The sequence below is a fragment of the Cavia porcellus genome, unplaced genomic scaffold, assembly GCF_034190915.1.
Source record: "Cavia porcellus strain 051 isolate PalLab524CR breed Dunkin Hartley unplaced genomic scaffold, mCavPor4.1 scaffold_7, whole genome shotgun sequence".
In the NCBI taxonomy this organism is placed as follows: domain Eukaryota; kingdom Metazoa; phylum Chordata; class Mammalia; order Rodentia; family Caviidae; genus Cavia; species Cavia porcellus.
In genome coordinates this window covers 12,972,547-12,992,830 of record NW_026947490.1, presented here as the reverse complement: position 1 = coordinate 12,992,830, position 20,284 = coordinate 12,972,547, and positions in this window count along the sequence as shown.

The following is a 20,284-nucleotide window of genomic DNA, read 5'->3' as shown; positions in this document are numbered from 1 at the left end:
TGCTCTTTTTTTCTAGGCTGTTATTATAAGGTGACTTCTCCTACTCATTTCTTACGTATTAAACTTGCTTTTCAAATAAAATTGGAAGTATTGGAAAATTATAGAAGAGGCACTGTTTGAGGGAAACTCCTTTATTTAAACACTTTTCCTGAAAGAGTTGTGTAAACAGTGCTGTTTGTCCCAGTATCTCTCCACTTAAAAAAAAAAGTCTTATATTTCATCCCTTCTAGCTACTTAGCCTTTTCCTTTCCTTTCCTCTAAAGACAAGATTTTTGAAGTGTCTGCAAACTCTATATTTACTAGCCCATTGATTCACTAGCTCATTTCCTAGGCACTCTCCGGCCCTTTGTAATCTGGCATCTTCTTCCACTAAGCCATTAAGGGGTCTTGGCAATGTCACTAATGAACTCTTTGCTGCTGAACTCACTGAACGCTTTTTGTCTTTGTCTAATTAGCCATTGTAGAACAAAACTTAACTAACTAGATAGAGTGATCTTCTGCATTTTACACTTTTTCCAAAAGTAAAAACTGTATTATTAAAACAATAACATGTACCCTCTGGAAATAAGACCTAACTGGAAACTAAGCCACCTTTCCAGGGTGTCTGTAATAGAAGGAAGACATCCCCAAAATAAGCCCCAGTTAAGATGGTCAGAGAGTCAGATGCATTTAGCATGTCCATTGCAACACAAAATTGGCACACTGAATTATAAAATAATAATATTACTGTGCTATTAAATACAAATAACCTTATTGAAATGTAATACTTAAGATAAATGATCACATAATATATGCCTAAAAGTACTGTCATAGGGAATAGTTGAGAAAACAAAATATTTGATCTACACAACAAACCTTATTAAAACCCGTATGCATTGATCAAAAGGTACAAATGTTCTGTTAGACTGGAAAATCTGTTTACTTAAAGTCGACTATAATTCATTTATTGTATATTTCAGAATTGTTGAATATATTTCAAGCGTTTTCAATACAAAAAATAATCAATATGTGAACTGATGGATTTGTTAGATTCACTGAACCATTCCACAATGTAAACATAAGCACCACATTGCTTATCATACATGTATAATATATACTAGCTAATATTTGTTAATTAAAAATAAAATTTAAGGAAGAAAATGTTCAAATAGGAAGGGAAACAAAGAAGGAGTAAGAGAAGGGAAGGGAGAGAAAACCTAAGAGAATAGAAAGACAAAATGGAAACATCAGGAGTGGTGGCACAAGCCTGTAATCCCAGCACTCTGGAGGTGCAGAAGGAGGTTTGCTGTGAATTCCAGGACAACCTGGCTTACAAAGTGGGTTCAAGTCCAGCCTGAGCTGCATAGCAAAATTCTGTCTCAAAAAGACAAAAAAAAAAAAAAAAAAAAAAAAAAAAAAAAAAAAAAAAAGAAGGAAAGAAAAATAAAAAGCTGGAAACAAAGTTTTAGTAAATAGAGAAAGAATTGAAGGGAGGAGGAAGGGAATGAGAGAAAAAATCAGGATATTTTATGTACAGGTACAAATTCCCTATGATGAATGTGATATATATATATATGTATACATATTTATATACATATGCATATGCATATATTCAATAAAATTAATTTTAAAGATAAAATACAATTTTGAAAAATTTAAGATGGTAGAAGGACACACACCTGGGGCACCAAGACAAGAACTATGCATTACAAAGTAGGTAAATGTTAAGGGTCTTGAGTGTGGTCATTATTCTACACAATGAAAAGAGCATTTTGTTCTTTTGAGCTATTCATTTAAGTAGGTGGCAGTTAAGTGTCATATGTAAAACTGGAGAAAGAAATCCTCAAACAATTTTTTAAAACATATATGCACTAAAATAAATGAATGAAGAAATATTGGAAGACAATTGCTTCCTAAGGCAAAGCTAGAACATACAGAATAGATTCAGCTCAAAATAAAGGAAGACAGTCCAGCACCTGAGGCCAAGAAAAATGAAGCATGTCACTGGGAGCAGTTCCCTCCCGCTGGCCTACTCCAGGCAGACTGAGCTTCCAAAGGCATTTCCTTGCTGTATAAGCAGGGGGGATGAGCCTGAAGGTCCTCTTTCAAGTTCCCTTTGTAAGTGAAGAAACACTAATACACCATCCCTGGTTCCCTTAAACTATTCCAAGTTTAAAAGGAAAAGTTGCAGAAAGAGATGAGGTAGAAACAAACTCTTCAGAAAAGAACTGTTAATACATGCTGTTGTCATGGATCTTTTTCCTCCAAATGCATTAGACTTATTCTAATCATAATGAACATTTTTCATGTTTAATTTGTTTTCAGTTGAAGTGGATTTATATGGTTAGTTGGTTGGCTGGTTGGCTGGTTTATTTGGGTTTCTGTTTTGTTTAATTTTGTTTTTGTTTTTGTAGTCCTGGATATATAATCCATGAAGAAATTTACTGTACTTTGCTCTTTCTCCTAAATTCCTGAGCCCCATTTTGTGGCTTGACTAAAAGAAATTGCTCAACAAACATGAAAATAATGAATGTTTATTGTTGGTATATAATCTTATTATTCAATACACAGTTTTAAAGATGTTCAAAACTTCCAGTCAGTTTACATCCCTTGAGACATGGCTGGTAGCAAGATGCAGCTTGTCAAAAATAGTTTAGAGGCAGAAAATTATTTTTGAAAGAAAATCAAAAAGCCATAATACTCGTGCAATTGATATTAGGGCTCTGGTGTTAAACACACTTTCATCATTAGTTGCCATTCTGTTTGGCCTTCCTTGACTCTAAGTATCAGGAAAGAACAGTAGTTATGATGAATATCAAGGGATCTGTAATTTAAAATAATTATTTAAGCAGTTTTATAACACTACAGAGCATTTAAATTGAGGTTTTAAAAATATTTTTATTATTCTCAACTGTAGTCTTTCTCCATTATTCAACAATATAGCACATACCCACACGTGTGTGTGCATACACAAACTTTTCGGTCTTTTGTAAAGTTCAAACAAACCTATTTAAAAACAAAATCACTGAATGATGTTTAAATTTGACATGAACAAATATGCCAGATTATAGTACATTTAATTGAAATTATTTATATCTCTGTTAGTATACATTCTGCAAGGATGCTTCAAAATTATTAATCAATTTTCAACACAGTGCAGAGGTAGACTAGATCCAGGGGAAGACGCTGAGGAAATATATGAGTTCACAGACCTTTCAGTAAAGAGTGAGTAGAGTGGAGGCACAGATCAGAACACGGTAGAAGCCTAGACAGGAGAGGTAGTACCTTTATACCAACCAGATATACCTTAGTATTTGATGGTTGAACATAAGCTGGTAATCAGTAAGTAAGGCTGGTCAGATCCCTGAGAGCCTCCATGACCATAAAACCTTCTGGGAAAGTCCAAGAGGCCTATAATAAATACTCCATCTTAAAAACTCTTCCCTGAAATTTATGCTGAAATTAGATTGCCATTATGGCTCTGTTAAGAGGTGGTTAGTCATGAAGAGATGAACGCCCTTCTCTCAGTAGTGGGCTTGCTCTCCCAGAGTGAGTTTTTATAAGCTGTTCCCCAGCATGGCTTGCTCCTCTTTTCCACCATGTTGTGATGCATCCTGAGGCCCTTATCAGGAAATCCGCAAATGCCAGCATCGTGCTCTCAGACCTCCAAGCCCCCATAACCATGGACCAAAATATATCTCTTTCCTTATAAATTGCTCAGTCAAGTATTCTATTCTACCAACAGAAAATGAACTAAGACAATCTGCTACACATTTGTGGAAATCAAGATGAGGTCAGTTTCACATCATTATAACTAATAGCTTTAAAAACAAAAATCAGAGAAAAACAATAAATGATGCTGGGAAAATTGGGCATCCACATGCAGAAGAATCAAACTATACCCCTCTCTCTTGCTATGTACAAAAATGAACCCTAATGGATTAAATACTTGAATTTGAATCTAAAACTCAAAACAATGGAACTAATAGAACAAAATATAAGAGAAATTCTTCACAAAGACCCTAAAAGAAACAAGAGCATAAATAGACAAGTTTAAACTAAAAGGCTTGTGAACAGTCTAAAAGTCATAGTCAAAATTTAAGAGACAACTAAATTGGAGAAGATCCCTGCAAATTATATGTCTGACAAGGTATTGATTTCAAGACTGTGTAAAGAACTAAAAAACCTCAGTAGCAAAAACAATCTGATTACAAATGAGCAATAGACTTAAATAGGCAAAATAGGCACATGAAAAAATGTTCAGCATCACTAATTATCAGACAAATGTGAACCAAAACCACAATGAGATGCCACTTCACTCCAATGAGAACATTCATTTTTAAAAGACAAAAGATAACAAGTTGTAACAAGGATATGAGGAGAAAGATCCCTTGTGCACTGTTGGTGGGAACATAAATTAGGATAGCTATCAATAAAAACATTATGAACATTTCCCAAAAATTAAAAATAGAATTACTATATGTACACCAACTCCACTCTTCTGTATACACTGACTGGAAATGAAATCATTATGTCAAAGAAACATTGACAACAGATAAAAAGTGGAAAGAACCAATGGTCCATCAGCTGGTGACTGAAAAAAGAAACGTGATGTATACACACAGTGGAATACTGACCAGTCGTAAAAAAGAAGTAAATGCCATCATTTTCAATAATACAGGTAAAGCTAAGATTATTACATTAAGTAAAATAAATGAGGTACAGGAAAAAAAAGTAGCATGTAATCTCAAATATAAAATCCAAAAAGGTTCATCTTATAGAAATTGGGAGTAAAATGGTGGTTACCAGAGATGGGGGGATGGAATTAGGGGAAATAAGCCAAGTTTGATCATAGGTACTGAGTTGTAGCTAGAGAAGAACAAGAAGTCCTTGTGTGCTACTAATTCAGGGGTGACTATAGATGGCAGTTTTGTATTGTGTATCTGAAAAGCTAGAAGGAAGGTTTGAATGTTTTTATCAAAAAGAAATGACGGTTATTTGAGGAGTTAGATATATTCAATGATCATACAATGTATACATGTATCAAAATAGTACACGGTACATCAATAATATGTATAATTTTATGTTTTTAAGGATCCATTTAAGAATGAATTTAATTTTAAAAATCAGGCAAAGTTTTATTCTGGGAAATTGACTTTCCTATAAGAAAAAATGTGTCAGCTCGAATTCCATTGCAACGGGAATAGTGTAAACACACCGTTATCCTTTCCTTTTTCCTTTGGCTACTTCATTTTTGCCTTATTTGAGGCAAAGTATTTTGATAGAGTTTATTCAAACCCCTTCAAAACATATTAGGGAATTATTATGGTCGAATTTACTTAATATTATTATAAATTATCACATTAGTTCCACTGAATCCTTTCTGACAACAGCATGATCATCTTCATAGCTGATGAAAGAAAACACGAAAATAAAATCTAAATAATAAATTGATTGGGTTAAAAGTGTTTAATCAGAGCCTCTTCTTGTGCGTTATATGAAGCATTTTTGTGGAAATAGGAAGGGAACCTAGTGATGGAGACAGGAGGCGAGGGAAAGCGGAAATAAAAATAATCAAGAGGCAACATGTGTGTGTGCTGATGCTCCCTGATGGATATATTCATACGGAAAACAAACATATAGTAGAATTTTTAAATAACCCAGATCGTTGATCAGAGGAAATAAAAACAGCCATAGAATGTTTCAATTATTGAAGAAAATTTTTATTCTATCAACTTCTTTTTCCTTACTATTCTCTTGTCATTTTTTCTGTATTATTTTACTATTATTTTTAGTATTATTTTAGGTTAAATTTCATGTTTTAGCTACAGATAAGCACTATCTACTGAAAATTCCCTTTTCCTCGATTTAACCTCTACTTCTCTCTCTTTCCTTCTCTCTCTCTCTCTGTCTCCTTCTCTCCTTGCCTCTCTCTTTTTCTCTCTCTGACACACACAACACAGCCTTTTGCACAGAGTTTGAAATCACTGAACTATGAAATGTTTGTTCTCTGCCACTTCCCTTTTTCACTTTTTAGAAAAAGAATATGATACTTTGTTTCTATGTAAGAAAACCAATGGAAATTGGAGTAAATTTCTAGATGACTGCAAAGTTGACACTTTTCTCAAAGGGGCCAAAAAAGCTGAAGCATGTGTCAATTTTATTCCACTAATTGTTCAAGTTTTACCTCCTTCATGCTTCTGCCAAGAGTCAGTTGTGAATCAAAAGCATTTATAACCTCTCTATTCAATTATAGAAGCATACTTTTTATTGCGGAGATACTGGGAGAAAAAGAGATATTTTGTAGTTGTTGAACTCGATTTCTCTTCTCACAGAATGACTTTATATTTTGTACCTAAGGTAATGAGTTCCTTACCTACAAACAACATAGAGAAAAAAATGCAATTTCTCCAAAGAACTAAATATTTTTAAGACCTTTACTAGGTTCTTCCGTTTCTAATTAGAAATTATGAAAGGACAGTAACAAGGTTTGAAATAAAGAAATTGCCCTATGATTGTAGATTATACTGGATTAGAGGAGCGACATAGTTACCACTAGTAGGCAATTTCAAGTCACCCTAAATTGAACTTTGTATCCTAGGAAAATGCTGTCTTTTGTATCTCAAGCTTCTCCTTTCTGCCTTTTGTATCTCAAGCTTCAAAGAAGCAGCCTATTTCCAACCAAATTATTTCCTTCTACACTTCAATAACCTAATGCTAAAAGAACATGACATTTTACTATTTATTTTTATGTTTATCTGTAACCCATGAAATTTTTTTTATCAGAAAAAGGGCACCAATCTTTGAAAATATGCAGAGTGTAAATAAAAAGGAAGAGAAAAAGAGGTTGAATAGAAGAAAATTACAACTGGAATAAAAATGTCTTCTTGATGTAAGGGGCTTAACAGCAAAAGCACTGGTTCTATGCTTCAAGACCAGTCTATTTGAATTGAGAGGGCGAGACAACATTAGAATCATAAAAAGTAATAAAACAAGCTTATTCCTACTTTCTTCTAAGTGTCACACTCTATGTCTCAGCTATCACTTACCCCTGTGTCACAACATCAGTACACATAGTCTTATCAGCAGACGCCACACTCCACAACCGGAACTCACAGTGCCATCTTCCCTACCTCCAGAAGACAGGCTATTTGGAGTCCATTTCACACTACCCAGATTCCACTGAGTTATCCTGAATTTCTTGGTGTTTCCTGGACAAAGCAGAAGCAAAAGCGAAAATATAATGGATTTAAAAGCCAGAAATATCTTCCCAATACTGTGGGTCCCACAATCTCCAAAACATAAAGCCCATTTTGTTCAATTCCCACAAATGACTTCCATCTTAGAATAAGGCCTGCATGAGTGGATAACAAGAATTTAGCAAAGATCAGGGATATAACATCACACACATTAGGGGTGGACCCATCACTGGAGACCCATGGCACAGCTGGCATCTAACATATTGGTTTCATACAATAGAGGAGTTAATGAACACATTTAAATAGTTTTATTTGATGTCCCGGGATGGAAGTATGCCCTCTGAAGGACGTTTCTTTGGTACAGACTGAAATAAAATACTTACACGGTTGACCTCTCTGTGGTGACCCAGCCACATTTGGCTCTTGTCTCTCCCCTGGCAAAATTTCTGTGATACATCCTCAGCTTTCAATTCTTCTCTGGTTTTTACTTCAAATTTTTCTCATTATGAAACAATTCATTATATTTCTGATCAAAGTCCTTCTTTCAAATGCGATAGAGATGCTGAGGTGCAAAAGTGAAAGTCATTTTCAGGTACGCTGTAGAACAACTGAGCAACTGAACTAAATAGAATTCAAACTGGATTTTCAATAGTCTGATGTATAACCCCAAACAGTATCATAATTACTATTTGACCATCACCAAGAGCCCACCAAGTGATTCTGTTCTCAACCAGACAATATACAGACAAATCCATGTACTTTCTGACAGTGGGTTGTACATCAGGTAAGAATAAACGAAAGAGATTCTTATTGTGCAAATATATAAAAAAATTCTGCATTGTTGTGTGTCTCTGTACCAAAAACATTGTTTTTGTTCCTTTTTTACTGAATCTATCATTTGTTTGAAATTCATTTTGGATCCTTTGAAGTGAAAAACATAAAAGTTTAGAGAAACTTTGCTCAATACCACACAAAACAAAATATTTCTTCAACACAGAATTCACCACTCCAGAATTTTTTTCTAATTAGTTGTGCAATCTGATTGTAGATTTTAATGAAAATAATTATATTCAGAGTTGAAGACATTCTTTAAATTGTGAGTAATAAAATTTTTACTAAATATCCCAATTAATAGTTCCATAAAAATTCCAATTCATTAGTTAATCAAAGTTATGAAGAAACCAATTAAATAAAATTAGGTTTAAGTTCTAAATGATTAACAAAAAAGAGAAAAAATTTATTTGTATGTTTGTTTTACACGATCCTCAATTCTAATGCATTTAAATTTCATATTCTAATTATGTCTATTGATATTATGAAATAAACTTAGACATAAATACAAATTCTCAATAACAATTACATCACTCAAGGGCATAATATTATTTCTACTCTGATGTTTACCTATGTTTGTTTTTCATCTACAACACTGACTTTTTAAAAGAGGATATAGTAATTAATATGAAATATATGTGTTTCACACAAATATTTATCAAGGTGCCATCTTCAGAGAATACATGAGCTACTGAAGGACAGTGTTTTCACAGAGCTTAAGGCAATTATTAATGTGAACCATTCAGTCTACAAGAAATGTAGAAAAAAAGAAGTTCCTGTTTACTGAAAAACACTAAAGCTCAAGAAAGGAGTGAGAATTGGACTTCTTTAAAGGCAAAAAGCACATGGGGGCGGGCTTTCCAGGGCTCTGCATTTGGAAGTTTGCAGCTGGAGTACCAGTTAGAACTCAGAGCACAAATACCTTTCATACACAAGCTTATGATTAAAATTCTAAGTTGATAAAACCGAAGAAATTAATGTTAAGAAAAGACAAGAGAAGGTTAAGGACGAATTTTCCTATTGACTGGAATGGGAGAGACAAGAGATACCATGGCAGAAAGTCTTGAGAGTCTTGTGGCCATTCAGACAAGACACATAATACGATTTTCAAAGAAAGGCTTGTCAGCAGTATCACAGGCAGCCAGAGAGCCCAGGAGGAAAAGGATTTTCAAAGACCACTGATTTTTTACTGTGACTGTGTCACTGTGACATATTTTAGGAATCTGAGTTTCAGAAGGCTAAAATTCAATTTCAGAGTTTAGAGACAGAATAGATAATGGAAAACAGTGAAAGTGAATATGGAGAACTCACTGAAAGAACTGATTATAAATGGAGAGAGAAGTTAATTCAGAGTTTGTGGAAAAGCATCCGAAACCAAAGGCAAAGCCTCATTTTATTAAGTGGCATATCCTGGGGGCATAACAGATATCAGGAAAGCAGAAAAAATAGTGGCCAAGACCCAAAGGATGGTGAAGTGTGGAGAGGAACAGAAAAATGTCTGAAAGGTCACAATCAAACATGGATTCCCAAATGGGAAAGGATTAATTTTAGAATTATAATAGAAATATAGTCCTTATGGAGAAATGATTATATACAAAGAACTGTTTCTATGTGTCAAGTATATTGTCTCTTTAAATATTTATAAAGACTTTATAAAGTAGATACCCTTATTCCCACTTTGCCTATGCAAAAATAGGACTTGGAAAAAAATAAGTATATTTTCTAAGATAATCTATAAAGTATAGACAGTATCCAAATACAGATCTATCTGACTTTAAATTCACCCAGTAAAGCTTTATATTTGTGATAAACTGTACAGCATTTCAAGGCATAAGAACACAATTCTGACTTTATCTGACTAACAAAAACTATGTTCTTAAAAATAATGTACGAACTCTCTTAATTTCAATCCACACAGTTTCTGATAGTGAAAATACAAAGTTTTTTTCAACCAGTGTTTGAAGTATACATTATGATCAGCTGGGGCTCTGAAGGTAGAAAGAGATAATTCTAATTCCTATGGCAATGTCCTTCTAGTGAAAATAAATCCCTTGATTTCCTTGAATAGTATGCACAAATAGAAAAAAATATACAAAAACTAGACCCCCTAGTCTACTGGTAATATAGTTCCTCTGTAAACACATTAGACCCTTTACTAGTGAGGAAACCAAGAAACAAATTGTCATTAAATTTAAGGAAAATATATTCTCATTCATCACCACGTTACTAAACTGGATGGACATTTTTTAGACCATCCTCATTTCTCGGCAGAATTTGAAGCTATTCCTTACATAGACTGAAAATCTTCATCTCCTTTTGTTCTGTTGACCACAATAAACTTCAGATCACCTTCTACTTGCTTTGCTTTCTCCCTAGTTTTCACAGGCTTTTCTTCTATTCATCTTTCAAATGTGATATTCTCCATTCATCCTCTCCTTTCTCTTTTTGCACACTGACTTTGAAGAGTTTCATCCTTTTTGATGGGGTGAACCACCATTTCCAGCAGCACGTCTTTAGCATGGGCCTCATTGTTGAGTTTCATATTTATTTGTGCAACTCGAAATCTCCCATTTGAGTGTCTTATAGAAGTCCTCCATCAATTTCCCAATAATATGTTTTTTTGCTACAAAGCTAATCCTTCAAAGAAGTAATCAGTTAAAAGATAAATAGCTATCACTTTAGGAATTTCTTTCCTCTTCACATGCAAGATATCTGCTCTTCACATTCAAGTCAATCACTAAGTTCAATAAATTCTATTCCCTAATATTCCTCAAATCTTTTCCTCTTCACACCCATTTTCACTATCTTATTTTGGGGGGTCATTCTTCTTGTATAGCTCATTTTTTAACAATGAAATCTAGCCTGTCACCCCCAGTCTCGATCACTTCAAATCTAATTTCATTTCTAAAATTCAAATTTGATGAAGCAATGAAGTCAGGAAATCTGACAGGGAACCAGTGGACTTTTCCAAGTCCTAATACATTTTCCTTGTTGTAACAAAATTGAATGGCTATATGAATTAGAAGAGACTATGCAAACTCTCTAGGTCAATGCTACAGAGGGCACTTGAGTGAAGGATTATGCTTTTCTCACCTCACAGTTCATTCCTAGCTCAATCCATCCCCAATTACAATAAAAATACACTTCATAGTAGGCAGCGTATTACTTGTCAACATAAGAAACACAGTCCTCTAAATGCAACATTTGCTTCCAAATCTAAGATTTTGTTGTGTTGGTTCTAAGCCCAAGATATAATTGCATAGGCTCTTGATGTGATCTCTATGTTTTCTTTATCCTCTACAAATTTCTAAAGTAGCCCTTTCCATGCATTCTATCACACTGTGGTGCAACGAAACAGGAAATCAGTGGTAAAAGAAAGCACAAAAACTACATTCACACATGGAAATTAGACAACAGCTTTCTAAAGAACCAGTGGTTCACAAAGGAAATTTAAGATGAAATTAAACAGTATCTACAATTAAGTGACAACATCAGTACAGCATACTAGAACTTATGAACTGTAATAAAAGCAGTCCTATGAAGGAAATTTATAGCTATCAACTCTCACGTGAGGAAAACAGAAGAATCTAATAAACAATTTAATGCTGAACCTCAAGCTTCTAGCCAAAAAAAAAAAAAAAAAAACAAGTCAAACCCAAAGTTCATATGAGGGTGGAAATTAAAAAGAGCAGAAATTAATGTAATTGAGAGTAAGAAAATAATACAAAGACTCAATGAGTTGAAAAATTAATCCATTAGTCAACCTCATCAAAAAAAGAGAGAAAACACTCCAATTCAAGCAATTAGGAATAAAAGAAGGGAAAACACAATAGATCTGACAGAAATCTAGAAGACCATCAATACCTACTTCAAGAATTTATGTGCCAATAAGTGGAAAATACAGAGGATATGGACAGATTCCTAGACCCAATCAAATTGCCAAAACTAAATCAGTAATATATAAAAATTCTACATTACCTGATGTCAGCCAGTGAAATTTAAAATGCAATTAAAATGTTACCAACACATAGAAGCCCAGGTCTTGATGGATTCAGTATTGAATTCTACAAGAAATTTAGAAAAAAATTAATGCTACTAGTGTTAAAACTCTTCAAGGAAACTGAAAGGAAAGCAATACTTCCAAAATCATTCCTGGAAGCAAATATCACCCTGATTCCTAAACTAGAGAAGAATCCAATCAAAAGGAGAACTACAAGCCAATCTAATAAACATAGACAAAAAAAAAGTACTCAATAAGATACTGGCAAACAATGCAACAAATCATCAAGAAAATTATATACCATGAACAAGTGGGATTCATTCCAGATATTCAGGAAGGGTTCAAAATATGCAAATCAATAAATGTAAAACACTATGTTAACAGAACCAAAGACAAAAATCTCATGATCATCTCAATAGATGCAGAAAAAGCATTTGACAAAGTCCAACACTTATTCATGATAACAGAAAATTGGAAAGCATGGTCTTTAACTTAATCTGATAAAAGCCATCTTTGACAAACCAACAACAACAACATCATACTAAATGGCCCAAAACTGAAAGCTTTCACTCTAAAGTCAGAAACACAACAAAGGATGTCCACTATCACCACGCCTATTTAATATCATTCTGGTAATATTAGCCAAATCAATTAGACAAGAGAAAAAATAAAAGGTACAAGCTTAGGAAAAGAAGAAGTTAAATTCTCAATATTTGAAGATAATATGATACTCTATATGGGAAACCCTAAAAACCCCACCAAAAAACTTCTAGTATTAATTACCAAATTGAGCAGTGTAGCTGGACACAAAATCAACACTCAAAAAAGCAATAGCATTCCTGTACACAGGCAATAACTTACAGAAAAAGAAATTAGAAAAACCACACTCTTCATAAATAATACTCAAAATATGCAATATTTCAGAAAATATCTAACAAAGGAAATAAAAGATCTATACATTGAAAATTATAGTACTATGAAAAAGAATATTGAAGAGGATGTCAGAAAATGGAAAGGTAACACTTGCATGGATAGGAAAAACCAACACAATGAAAATGGCCACACTACCAAAATTGTCATGCAGATTTAATGCAATCCCACTCTAAATACAATTAGCATACTTCGAAGAACTAGAGAAAATACTCCTAAAATTCATTTGAAAATGGAAACCTGAAATAGCAGAAACAACTCTAGGCAACAAAGGCAAGGGCATCACAATTCCTGATTTAAAATTATACTATGAAGTTGCTATGATAAAATCAGCATGGTACTGGAAAAAACAGATCTGAGTAAAGTGCAGCTTCAACTCCAAACACACAGAGCCACCTTATCTTTGACAAATGAGCCAACATTTTCACCAGAAGAAAGATAGCCTTTTTATTAAATGGTGCTGGAAAAACTGGCTTTCCACATGCCAAAACCTAAAATTAGACCTATGCCTATTATGATGCACTAATCTAAAGTCAAAATGGATCAAGAATCTAAATATTAAAACAGAAATAGTGCTGGAAGAGAAAATTGGCAAAAGTCTTGCAGACACAGGTGTAGGCAAAAACTTCATTGACAAAACCCAGACCACACAGGAAATACTACAAAAAATCAACAAATGGGATCTCATCTTACTAAAAAGCTTTTTCATATCAAAAGAAATCATCAATAGAGTGAAAAGACAACCCACAGAATGGGAAAAAAGTCTATCCAGTTGTCTTATATCTACAACACATAAAGCACTTATACCTACAACACATAAAGAATGGAAAAAATCAGACCCCCTAATTCAAAGATCCAACCCAAAAATGCACATATAAGATGAATACACACTTCTAAGATGAAGAAATACAAATAGCAAATAAATATATTTTTAAATGTTAAGCATCATTGGTAATCTAAGAGATTCAAATTAAAACAACATTGAGATTCCATTTCACAAAAGAATCACTATCATCAAGAAATCAACCAATAACAAATGCTGGAGGCACTATGAGGGGAAAAGGAACCCTTTTCCACTGTTAGTAGGTGCAAGCACTGTGGAAATCAGTATGAAAATTCCTCAAAAAACTAGAATTGGATGCCCCCATTGAACCAAGTTATTCCCCTTCTGGGTATCTTCCAAGAAAAATTTAAAACATCATACCACAGGGATATATGCATATCCATGTTTACAGCAGCACAATTTGTAATAGCTAAATCTTGGAAACAACCCAAATGACCATCAACTAGGAATGGACAAAAAAGACCTAGTTTTTATACACAGTGGAATATTGCTCAGCCATAAAGAAGAATAAGCTGGAGAGTTTTTATAGCTAAATGGATGCCTATAATACTATACTCATAAGTGAAATAAATTAGACTCATATATAAACATCATATTGTCTCACTAGTATGAGAAACTTAACAACTACATAGGACACAAAATGTGCAATAGATATTGTTAATTGGAAGAAACTTTCAAAAAAAAAAGAGAGAAACTGTGGTGAGAGAAAGAGGAAAGGAAGGAAGGGAAAAAGCTATATATATATCTATATATATGCACACACAAGACAGCTAAGATAGATATACTGTTAGTGTCTCATAGTTCATTGGAAAGAAAGATTTGTGCTAATTTTGTTTGGACAGTATGTTATGCTTATATCCTATACCCTGAGTAACTACTCTGAAGATAACAATATGTGATGTATAAATTATTGTTACTCTCCTTTTATCTTGATTTGAAATTTTTATTTTTTTCTTCTTTTTATAATAAAACATTCTACAAAACATAAATACATAATGTGGCTCTGTAGCTTGCTAATATCTGGTACTGAGGATAACACACGAAAAAGATTGGTATCTTCTCTAAATAAATGGAACAAATATTACAAGAGAAATGTAGGTCAATCTCAGATTTTTTGTCTGTAGCTAAGTGCAAGATATCAGAATGATAAGAAAAAACTTCTGTTCACAAATAAAAGAAAGTCAAATGCAATTTCAGATCTTTACCGCTTAAGTCCAGTTCAATCTTTATTAAGGCCAATGAAAAGGCTTGTAGCAAAATAAATGCATGTGTAATGTTCCCCAGGGTGTTTTCTAGGCTCTAGAAAAAAATTTTTTTTTCTGAAATCACTTGTTGCTATAAGGAATGATTTAGGTCAATTGATTTTATGGCTGCACAACTAGAGAATGAAATGGGATCAGAGGTAATCTCTTTAACTATCCATGAGCAAGCAGGTGCTCAGATTAATCCCTTCTGAAAGAAATCCAGATGAATGACTTCCAAATGCCTCTGGGTGGCAAATGGGTGACATCTGTACATTTTTACAGGTTGTCTAAAATGTCTCATTTAATACATATATTTTGTACCTCATTGCAAGCAACATCTGTGTCGCCTGCCTGGCTACTGATTTTTCATAGCAAATTCAATTGGCCAGCAAGAAATACAATTCCATTCTAAAAACCAAACTTCACCAAAGAAACAACATTTTTCTTTTTGAATAGATTCCATTCTTCATGTTTATATTTATAACTTACAAAAATTCTTCTGAAAACTCATTATCATTTTATTTTAGCCCATTTGATTCTCAAGTTGAGACCTGTTTTGAGAGATCTTTAATGATGATGCAAAGATCTTTCTCAAATGAGAGTGAATAAGAAAATTTTTATTGGAAGACTACAAAAGACCATTTTGTGAATATACAAAGGAGAGAAATAAAGTTCAACAGGATCTCTGAGAAGGACTGAGGACTGGAAAATTGAGAAGTTGAGATCAGCAGTCTTGGCAGACACATTTTTTTCTTTCTTCTCTCTTGTATGCTTAATAGCTGATTTCGGGCCCACTCTGTTGTGCCTATAGCTTTTACTCCATGTGACTAAATGCTAAGAGCCATAGCAAGGTTTTCAGGAAGACACTAGTTCAGGCTGCTTTCTCTAAAGGGGTTCAGGAGGACTGCAAGTCCTAGAAGATCCGAGAACTTCTCTATCCTTGTTCATCCATGAGGCTTCCTTAGCCCTGTTCAAAGTTCTGATTTTCACCAACAAACCCACAACTTCGAACACAAAATGGGCACATAAACATAAAAGGAAGAAAAAAGAATCAACATTTAAGTGAACAAACAACCAAATTTAGCCTCTTTTCAATGCATGGACAGGAATTAAAGAGTTTCTCAAAACACAGAGTAGAAATGGTGAAATACCCCTTTAGAAAGGAGCGAACCATAAGAAAATGCGCTCTTGAGTCAAAAATTAGCAAATAGCAGCAATTTTATGCATCCCAATGCAATAAAAAGGGATATAACCAAACAAGTTTTTATGCTTAGTAGAGAAACTAAAATTTTATCAATGTATTTTTTCCTGTGCTTGGATTAAACTATCTTGCTTTTCACTTCTCCATTTCTGTGAAAATATCTGTATTTAACATATTTTTTCTTGGTACAGGGAATCAATCAACTCAGACCATTCACATTGAGCTACCTCCTTAGTATTTATGTATTTTTATTTTTAGATAAAGTCTTGCTAAGTTGTCCAGGCTGGCCTCAAACTTGCAAACCTCCTGCCTAAGTAGCTAAGATTACATTTTGAACCATATCTAAAACAATCTTTTATGGGTTAAAACATATTTTTGCCTCTCTCCTAGTTTCTTTATATTTTTTCCACTTAATCAAAAATGTCCAGAGTTCCCAGTTATAGGACCATCGGAGGTTATTTTCCATTGGTCATATTTCATTAAAACCTAGGAATAACTGTGCTAATCTATCTTTTTGAACTTAATTGGAATATTCATTTTTATCAATCAACTCAGCTAGGCTATGCTGCCCAGTTGTTTGGTTAAATATCAGTCTAAATGTTGCTGATAAAATATTTTCAAGGGTGATCACCCCTCAGATCAGTGGCATTTGAGTAGAGTACCCCATGGTGAGTGGACCTCATCCAATAATTTCAGATCCCTAAGACCTAAGATAAAAGCTTCACAAAGAAGAAGGAATTTGACCTCAAGATTCTGACAAAGAACCTTCAAGAAATATAAAAAAATGCTAAAAATAGGGTAGCTTTACAGAAATTTATATCTTTATAGTTCCAGGGGCTGCAAATGCAAGGTCTTGGCTGGGGTGGTCTCTCCTAACTGAAGGACCTCCCTGAGCCTCAGTTTCCTTGTACTTAAATGAGGGATAACAGTCCCTACTTTGTAGAGCTGCTATGACAATTCATAGGAAACCACTAACAAAGTACCAGGCAAAGTGTAAGTACTCAGTAAATATCAGGAAGTTTGCTTTCCACTGAGTCTTTTTATATATATTTTCCTGGCTTCTCTCTTAGGAAAGGGTCTGTTGATTTCACCTTTTTCCCCAAGCCTGGTAGGTGCTCAATAGATGTTCATGGAATTAACGGATGGCCTTAAACTACTATTGTGCATGATATCTACTTGTTAATATGTATTTTCCTTTAATGAATTAAATTTTAAAGCCCTCTGAAAGGGCTTGCAAATTGTGGAGTTATTGGATGACTCAGTGACAAAGTTTGAGTTTCAGGTTGTGGAAGAAGAGCTTGGGAGTTGAGAGAAGAGCTTGTTCAGCTAAAGGAAATACAGCAGCATTCCCAATAAAATAAACAAAGAGATGCTCCAAAGACAAGGCTGATAAAACACTGCACTCAAATTTCAAATTCCTTTGCATGAGTAACTTCCCATCAATAAGAATAAATTTGATAGGTGTTAATGAGATAGGGTGCATCCCCATTAAAAGAAAAAAAAAAGAAACGCATTCATCCTAATTCACCAAGCAACTAGTTCAGATTCAAATATTTTCCCCCACCCATGAGCACATAAAAATCTAGTTTGTACGAAAAAGTAAAATTTCCTGATCATATGACAGATTGTGATGACATCTGATTCTTTGGAGACACAGAAGCAATAAGATATGACATGTGTATGCAGATTGATGATAGATGAAAGGTAGATAGATAGATAGACAGACAGACAGATTTACTAGGCGGAAATGGTTTATTCTATTACAAAGGGTGACAAGTCCCAAGATCTGCCATCAGCAAACTGGAAATTGAGGAAAGCTGTTAGCACAGTTCCAGTCTGGATAGTGTCGGGCTCCAGTCTAAGAAGAGACAGTGTTACAACTCCAGTCTTAAAGAATAGGGGGGAAACTCACCCACCTCAAAGGCACTCACACAAGAGGGATTTCCTGACATTCACAGGAAGTCAGCTTTTTTGGGCTGTTTAGACCTTCAGATAATTAGATGAAGCCCACCTACACAGGGACATCAATCTGCTTGACTCAGTCTCCCACCAAAATGTTAATCTCATCCACACTCTTGCTCATGAGTACGTACACCCATGCACACACACATGCACACATGCACACACATATGTACATAGAATCGTGTTAACTAAATAGGGGATGTTGTGGCGTGGTCGTGTGGACACATACAATTAGCCATCACACTTGAGAAGGCAAGATATGCCCCATGAAAGAGACTACATTAGAAGTATGTCAGGAGAGGATCCAGAGAACATGGCAGACAGATAGCAGCAGCTACGCAGGCTCTCTCTGAGACCCAGCTTAGAATCCAGAAATGGTGCGGAGGGAGAAATCCTAACCAAGAAGAGATATACCCTGCTGACCCAAAAACGAACTGGGCTGAGAGATACCAACTGGGAATGCAATCCTGGTGCTATAACAGGAACAGATAAAGCCTGAGTGTGGAAGCTGGAGCCTGTGCCATTGAAAGCCGCGATTTGGGTTTCCTGCCACCACGGCTGAATCTGAATCGGCTCGGCAGGGAGAGAGACGCACGAAAGTGCTGAGAACAGGAATCGGTGAATGGAGTTAAGAGCTGGGCAGGCGGGGAGCCATGCATCGACCTCCGGTGAGTGAGGGAAACTGGGACTCTCCCACGGTCTAGGAGGTGCCAACAGAGGACATTCTGGGACCAGGCAGACTTGCTGGAACAGGGAACTGCAGTGACTTCAGTCACATATTCCCCTCTAAAGCGGGATTGGTGAGCAGTGCCTAGCCTACGAGATGCTGCTGGCTGAGACCCAGTAGGCTAGCACAACCCAGATCCCAGCGCCTGAAGGTGCACCCTTGTGGTGAGGCCTTTCAGTAGGTTGACCTGGAGGGGTGGGCCCCCAATAGACTGCTCTGGTCCGTAACTCCCTGGTGCACTGCGGTGGAGGGGAACACCTAGCCTGCGCAATTCAGTCAGACTGTGGCCGACAGGGAAGGAAGCTGGGCCTCCTATATATGTTTGCATATATAAGGAACAAAGAATATGGGAAGAGGGAGCAACAAGAAAGGCTCCTCGGCCCCCAATCCTGAGAAGCAGGCAATATCAGACATGCCACCAATAGACATAAAAGGCTATCTCCAGAGCCTCATGGATGAGTTCAGGAATGAAGTTATTAATGACCTGAAGCAAGACATAAGCAGAATAGGCAGAGAAATGCTAAGCACCACCCAAGAAAAAGCAGATGGTGGAATGGAAGAACAGAAAAAGAGGGGAGAATTATTTGATGGAGAAAATAGAGAACACGTAGAATACGTGAAGCAGGTTCAAAGAGATTACCAGGAAACTAAAAACTCTATCGAAAACTGGCATAACAGCTTGAAAGAAACTAAGGACAAATTATCTGAACTGGAGGGCAGATTTGTAATGTGGGAGCATGAAATGAAAAACTTCTTAAAAATAACAAAAAAAAAAAAAAACCAAATAGCAACAATACAAAAACTAGAAGATGATAAGAGGATCTATAACTTAAGAATTAAGAACATAAGAGAAGAAGTGGGGACACAAACAAATGGACTACAAAAGCTATTCACAGAAATAATCCAAGAGAATTTCCCTAATTTAGCAAACGGTAAAGATACTCAGATATACGAGCCATATAGGACTCTAGCTACCTACAACCCAAATAGAGATACACCCAGGCATATAATAATCAAAATTCCAGAAATCCAGTATAGGAACAGAATATTAAAAGCTGTCAGAGACAAGAAACAAATCACTTACAAGGGAAAACCCATCAGAATTACAGCAGACTTCTCAGCACAAACCATCAAATCACAAAGAGCGTGGGGGGGGGGAATAATTCAAGCTTTGAAAGATAATAACCTCCAGCCAAGATTGAGATATCCTGCACAACTATCCCTGAAATTGATAGAAAAACAAGATGCTTTCAGGATAAAGAGGAACTAGGGGAATATGCAACCACCAATTCAACTCTACAAAGAATACTGCAGGATATTCTAAAAAAGAAAAATACGAAGAATCCAGAAATAGTGGCAGAGAGGCC